We start from the raw sequence: 7,614 nt of genomic DNA on the forward strand, positions 1-7,614 counted from the left end.
ATCCCTTTATCATTATGTAATTGCCTTCTTTGTCTCTTTTGATCTTTGATGGTTTAAAGTCTGTTTTATCAAAGACTAGTATTGCAACCCCTGCTTTTTTTTTTTTTTTTTTTTTTTTTTTTTTTTTTACTTTTGTTTGTTTGTTTTTTGTAGAGACGGGGTTTCACTATGTTGCTCAGGCTGGTCTTGAACTCCTGGGCTCAAGCAATCTACCGGCCTCGGCTACCCAAAGTGCTGGGATTACAGGTGTGAGCCACCATGCCTGGCCAACAACTGCCTCATTTTAAAATTTTTTTTGTAGAGACGGGGTCTTCCTCTGCTGCCCAGGCTGGTCTCAAACTCCTGGCCTCAAGCAGTCTTTCCAGTTCAGCTTCCCAAAGTGCTGGGATTACAGGTATGAGCCACTACACTCCACCCCCTACAAAACTTAGAAGGTGAAAATGAGGGCCAGGTGCAGTGGCTCACGCCTGTAATCCTAGCACTTTGGGAGGCTGAGGCGGGCCGATCACCTGAGGTCGGGAGTTCGAGACCAGCCTGACCAACATGGAGAAACCCCATCTCTACTAAAAATACAAAATTAGCCAGGCGTGGTGACGCATGCCTGTGATCCCAGGTACTCGGGTGGCTGAGGTGCGAGAATCGCTTGAACCCGGGAGGCAGAGGTTGCAGTGAGCTGAGATCGCGCCACTGCACTCCAGCCTGGGCAACAAGAGCGAAACTCCGTCTCAAAAAAAAAAAAAAAAAAAAAAAAAAAAAAAAACAACAACAATAGGTGAAAATGAGGTAACACGGGAGGGAGATGAGTCCTTCTGGCTAGTTAGGTGATGGAGGTATTTATTTTTATCTAGAACAGCCTAGGAACAGCCTAGGAAGCTCTGGTGAGGGAATGCTGTCTGCATCAGCCCTCTAGCTTTGCAGCATGGAGGCTTATTCCCTACTCCTCTGAAAATTCCCTACTCCGTAAACTATTGCGGGGCACGGTGGCTCACACCTGTAATCTCAGCACTCTGGGAGGCCGAGGGGGGCGGATCACCTGCGGTTGGGGGTTCAAGACCAGCCTGACCAACATGAAGAAACCCCCTCTCTACTGAAAATACAAAATTAACCGGGTGTGATGGCTCATGCCTGTAATCCCAGCTACTCCGGAGGCTGAGGCAGGAGAATCTCTTGAACCCGGGAGGCAGAGGTTGCAGTGAGACAAGATCACGCCATTTCACTCCAGCCTGGGCAACAAGAGCAAAACTCCATCTCAAAATACTACTACTAATAATAATAATTCTGTAAGCTATCATAGCCCCAATAATCTCTGTAAACTAGCTGAGGAGGTTTCTGTTGCCAGCAACCAGCAACCCCAAGCATGACAATGGGAGAAGTGGGGTGATACAGGCAGCAGAACTTAAAATGAGGGTGTGGCTGGAGGAGATATAGGGGCTAATAGAAAGGACTCCTGTATTGCAGTGTGGAAAGCCAGTGACTCTTGCTACATGGTAACAAAATATCTGCTCACTCTGTCACCTGCAGTACCTGGAAAGGCAGATTGTGAGCTGGCCAAGGCTACAGCCTTAGAAAAATAATAAATATGTTTCAGAATGACAATGTGTTCTTGCTTCTTCCACTTTGGGAGAAGTCCTAAGCAGAAATCAAGAGCCTATGGATATAAACAGAAGGAATTAATCCATCTCTCTTAAACAGGGGATTTTTTGTTCTTTTCTTTTCTTTTTTTTTTTTTTTAAGACAAGGTCTCTTTCTGATGCCTAGGCTGGCTGAAGCGCAGGATCTTGGCTCACTGCAACCTCTGCCTCCCAGGTTCAAGCGATTCTCTTGCCTCAGCCTCCCGAGTAGCTGGGACTACAGACGAGCACCACCACGCGCCTGGCTAATTTTTGTATTTTCAGTAGAGACAGGGTTTTGCCATGTTGGCCAGGCTGTTCTCAAACTTCTGACCTCAGGTGATCCACTCACCTCACCTCCAGAATGCTGGCATTACAGGCATGAGCCACCATGTCTGGTCATGTCCAGCTTTTTTTTTTTTTTTGAGACGGAGTCTCACTCTGTCTACCAGGCTGGAGTGCAGTGGCGCGATCTCGGCTCACTGCAAGCTCCGCCTCCTGGGTTCACGCCATTCTCCTGCCTCAGCCTCCCTAGTAGCTGGGACTACAGGCGCCCGCCACCGCGCCCGGCTAATTTTTTTGTATTTTTAGTAGAGACGGGGTTTCACCGTGGTCTCGATCTTCTGACCTTGTGATCCGCCCGCCTCGGCCTCCCGAAGTGCTGGGATTACAGGCGTGAGCCACCGCACCCGGCCCATGTCCAGCTTTTTATTTCTTCTAGAGATGTGGTCTTGCTATGTTGCCCAGGTTGGCCTTGAACGCCTGGTCTCAAACGATCCTCATGCCTCAGCCTCTCATAGCGCTAGAGGAATGAGCCGCTGCTCCCCACTAGGGGGTTCTATCTTGCCGCAGACTATGAATCTTAATTGAATGAGGGTCCCATGACTTCTTTTTTTTTTGACACAAGGTCTCACTCTGTCACCCAGGCTGGAGTGCAATGGCGCAATCTCGGCTCACTGCAACCTCCGCCTCCCGGGTTCAAGCGATTCTCCCACGTTCAGGTGATTCTCCCGCCTCAGCCTCCCGAGTAGCTGAGATNCCCATGTCCAGCTTTTATTTCTTCTAGAGATGTGGTCTTGCTATGTTGCCCAGGTTGGCCTTGAACGCCTGGTCTCAAACGATCCTCATGCCTCAGCCTCTCATAGCGCTAGAGGAATGAGCCGCTGCTCCCCACTAGGGGTTCTATCTTGCCGCAGACTATGAATCTTAATTGAATGAGGGTCCCATGACTTCTTTTTTTTTTGACACAAGGTCTCACTCTGTCACCCAGGCTGGAGTGCAATGGCGCAATCTCGGCTCACTGCAACCTCCGCCTCCCGGGTTCAAGCGATTCTCCCACGTTCAGGTGATTCTCCCGCCTCAGCCTCCCGAGTAGCTGAGATTACAGGTGTGCGTCACCACACCTGGCTAATTTTTTGTATTTTAGTAGAGACAGGGTTTCACCATGTTGGCCAGGCTGGTCTCAAATGCCTGACCTCAGGTAATCCACCCGCCTCAGCCTCCCAAAGTTCTGGGATTACAGACATGAGCCACCACACCCAGCCATAGTTGGGAGTTTTGAAGAGTCAGTGTCATAAACCAGAAAGGGTGGATGATGGTTCCAAATTCAAAGAGAACGACAGGACACCCAGACGAAATTTACCAGCCTTTATTGACTGCTGAGGAAAGGGAGGAAAGTGTGACATAAATTACACTTGGGACCCAGGCATTCTACTCCTAGGTATATGCCCAAGGGGGAGAAAAACATGTTCACGCCAAATATTTAAACGAAGTGTTCATAGAAGCATTCTTTATTCGTAACAGCCAAACAGTGGAAACAACTCCAATGTACATTGCAGGGGGAAGAAAACTTTACCTCCCCCTCCTACGGTCTTGAGTGGCTTGAGTATAAAACTGCCATAAGAATGCCGGGCGCAGCGCTCACACCTGTAATCCCAGCACTTTGGGAGGCCAAGGTGGGCGGATCACCTGAGGTCAGGAGTTTGAGACCAACCTGGCCAACATGGAGAAACCCCATCTCTACTGAAAATACAAAATTAGCCGGGCATGGTGACACATGCCTGTAATCTTAGCTGGCACATGCCTGTAATCAGTGGCTGAGGCAGGAGAATCGCTTGAACCTGGGAGATGGAGGTTGTGGTGAGCCAAAATCACGCCATTGTGCTCCAGCCTGGGTGACAAAGCAAGACTCCGTCTGGAAAAAAAAAAAAAAAAAGTTCAAGACCAGCCTGGTCAATGTGGTGAAACTCCGCCTCTACTGAAAATACAAAAATTAGCCGGGCATGGTGGTGCACCCCTGTAATCCCAGTCACTTGGGAAGCTGAGGCAGGAGAATCACTTGAACCTGGGAAATGGAGGTTGCAGTGAGCCGAGACTGTGTCACTGCACTCCAGCCTGGGTGACACAGTGAGACTCTGTCTCAAAAAAAAAAAAAAAAAAAAAAGTAAGCACCACAATAAAACAATAAATAAATAAAATAAAATTCTGAAAAATTGCAAATGTACAAATTAGTTGCAAATACAGCACTATTTTAGTAAGTTGCTAATATGAAGCCCCATGAGCTCTGAATACTCTAACAAGTATTTTTTCTTTTTTCTTTTTCTTTTTCTTTTTTTGAGACGGAGTCTTGCTCTGTCACCCAGGCTGGAGTGCAGTTTTGCAATCTTGGCTCACTGCAACTTTTGTCTCCTGGGATTAAGTGATTCTCCTGCCCCAGCCTCCCGAGTAGCTAAGATTACAGGCACGTACCACCACACCCGGCTAATTTTTGTATTTTTAGTAGAGACGGGGTTTCACCATGTTGGCCAGGCTGGCTGGTCTCGAACTCCTGACCTCGTGATCCACCCACCTCGGCCTCCCAAAGTGCTGGGATTACAGGCATGAGCCACCATGCCTGGCTTTTTTTTTTTTTTGAGATAGTCTCGCTCTGTCACCAGGCTGGAGTGCAGTGGCACGATCTCGGCTCACTGCAACCTCTGCCTCCTGGTTCAAGAGATTCTCCTGCCCCAGCCTCCCGAGTAGCTGGGACTAAAGGTGCGCACCACCATGCCCAGCTAATTTTGTATTTTTAGTAGAGACAGGGTTTCACCATGCTGGCCAGCATGGTCTCCATCTCTTCACCTTGTGATACGCTTGCTGTGGCCTCCCAAAGTGCTGGGATTACAGGCGTGAGTCACTGTGCCCAGCCAAGTATTTTCTATCAAGTAGGACTAGCACCCATCAATATCAGGAAATCAGCACTGAGTCCCCACTGCCGTCATCAGGTCTTCAGACCCCATTCGAGCTCTGCCAGGCATTCCAATAATGTCCCTTGCAGCAGAGCACCCACTTCAGAAACCCACAGTGAGTTCAGTCATCCCGTCTCTTTCCCTCCATTCTCTCAGTCTGGAATAGATACTGTGGCATCCTTTGTCTCTCAAGAGCTTGATACTTTTGGAGGCTACAGGTCAGTGATGTTTCCTTATCTGTAGATTAACTTCATCTGTAGGTTAACCATTTTTACAGAAGAACCACAGAAGTGGCGCTGTGCACATCGTATCAAGGGGCATGCGGTTTCCCCTTGTCTCCTTACTGGTGACATTGAGATGGGTTATTTGATTAAGGTGGTACCTGCTGGGCTTCACCATAATATTAACTTTTTTTTTTTTCTTGAGACAGAGTCACTTTGTCACCCAGGCTGGAGTGCAATGGCACGATCTCAGCTCACTGCAACCTCCACCTCCCGGATTCAAGCAATTCTCCTGCCTCGGCCTCCTGAGTAGCTGGGACTACAGGCGCCTGCCACCATGCCTGGCTAATTTTTGTATTTTTAGTAAAGACGGGGTTTCACCATGTTGGCCAGACTGGTCTTGAACTCCTGACCTTATGATCCGCCCGCCTAGGCCTCCCAAAGTGCTGGGATTACAGGTGTGACCCATCACGCCTGGCCCAAAATTAACTTTTTGTCCTTTTTTTCTTTTCTTTCTTTCTTTTTTTTTTTAATTAATTAATTAATTTTTTTTTTTTTTTTTTTTTTTTTTTTTTACACAGTCTCACTCTGTCACCCAGGCTGGAGTGCAGTGGTGCAGTCATGGCTCACTGCAGCCTCAACCTTCTGGGATCAAGTGATCCTCCTGCCTCAGCCTCCCAAATAGCTGGAACCATAGGCACATGCCACCACGCCCAGCTAATTTTTAATTTTTTGTAGAGATGGGGTCTTGTTACATTGCCCAGGCCGATCTCCAACTCCTGGGCTCAAGCAGTCCACCTGCCTCAGCCTCCCAAAGTGCTGAGATTACAGGAGTGAGCCACCACACTCTGCCAACCTTTTGTCAGTTGTGATTAGTAAGCACTTGGTGGGGAGATGCTTGGAAACGAAATACCTCATTCTTTATCACACTTTGATCACGTCTATCAGCTCTTGGTTCACATTGATATGGACTCACACCTACCTTATTATTATTATTTTTTTAAATTTTTTGAGATGGAGTCTCTCTGTGTTGCCCAGTCTGGAGGGGTGATACCTGCTCACTGCAACCTCTGCCTCCCAGATTCAAGCCATTCTCTTGCCTCAGCCTCCTGAGTAGCTGGGACTACCAGTACGCACCACCACGTCTGGGTAATTTTTTGTATTTTTAGTACAGACAGGGTTTTGTGATGTTGGTCAGGCTGGTCTTGAACTCCTGACCTCAGGTGACCCATCCACCTTGGCCTCCCAAAGTGCAGGTGTGAGCCACTGTGCCTGGCCTCACTTTCCTAGTTTGTTCACTGTTTCACCACCCATGGCTCTCCGTGTCACAGATTTCACCTGGAGACCAACCTGATCAACGTGGAGAAACCCCATCTCTACTAAAAATACAAAATTAGCCGGGCGTGGTAGCACATGCCTATATGTGCTAGGGGGAGTCCTTCAAGCTGGATCTTTGCAATGTGCCCCAACACTGTGAACAATTTCGCGTTTTCTGATCCTAGTCATTCCAGCACATTTTGTACTTTCCCTGTTCAAGCCTTGAAGCAGCCATTTCTACCAGGGTCCCTTAGTAGAGACAGGCATAGCCCTGAGGAACCAAGTCTGGGCACAGCGTGCTCACTGCTATTCAGGTGTCTCCACTCCCAGCCACTCCAGCACACAGAGGGGGGCATCTGGGAACACGTATGTGTGTCTATGCACACACAGATGCACATATATGTATTGACATCTGTAGTTATATCTCTTTCAGACAGAGATAATAAGCAAGGACAGATACCGTGTGATTACCGTATGATTCCCTCCTATGACACCTGGAATGCAGTCAAATCAAAGAGAGAGAAAGGAGCACAGTGGTTGCCGGGCGCTGGGGAGAGCGGATGAGGGGTTGGTGTTTAATGGACACAGAGGTTCAGCTGGGCAAGATGAAGAAGCCCTGGAGCCGGATGGTGGTGATGGTTGTGTAATAGTGTGAATGCATTTAATCCCACAGAACTGTATATTTAAAACTAAGGAAAATGGCAAATTTTACATTCTATTTTATTTTATTTGAGACACAGTCTCACTCTGTCACCAAGGCTGGAGCGCAGTGGTGCGATCTTGGCTCACTGCATCCTCTGCCTCCCGAGTTCGAGCATCAACTCGTGCTTGAACTTCTGGCCTCAAGTGATTCGCCCGCCTTGGCCTCCCAAATGCTGGGATTACAGGCATGAGCCACTGTGCCCGGCCTCTATATATTTTATCTTTTTTTTTTTTTTGAGGTAGAGTCTCCCTCTGTTGCCCAGGCTGCAGTGCGATGGTGCGATCTCAGCTCACTGCAACCCCTGCCTCCCGGGTTCAAGCGATACTCCTGCCTCAGCATCCTGAGTAGGTGGGATTACAGGTGCCAGCCATCACACCCGGCTGATTTTGGTATTTTTGGTAGAGACGGGGTTTCACTATGTTGGTCAGGCTGGTCTCGAACTCCTGACCTCGTGATCCGACTGCCTCGGCCTCCCAAAGTGCTGGGATTACAGACGTGAGCCACCACACCGGCCTTTTTTTTTTTTTTTTTTTTTT

This window comes from Rhinopithecus bieti, unplaced genomic scaffold, assembly GCF_001698545.2.
Source record: "Rhinopithecus bieti isolate Rb0 unplaced genomic scaffold, ASM169854v2 scaffold_15776, whole genome shotgun sequence".
Taxonomy (NCBI): domain Eukaryota; kingdom Metazoa; phylum Chordata; class Mammalia; order Primates; family Cercopithecidae; genus Rhinopithecus; species Rhinopithecus bieti.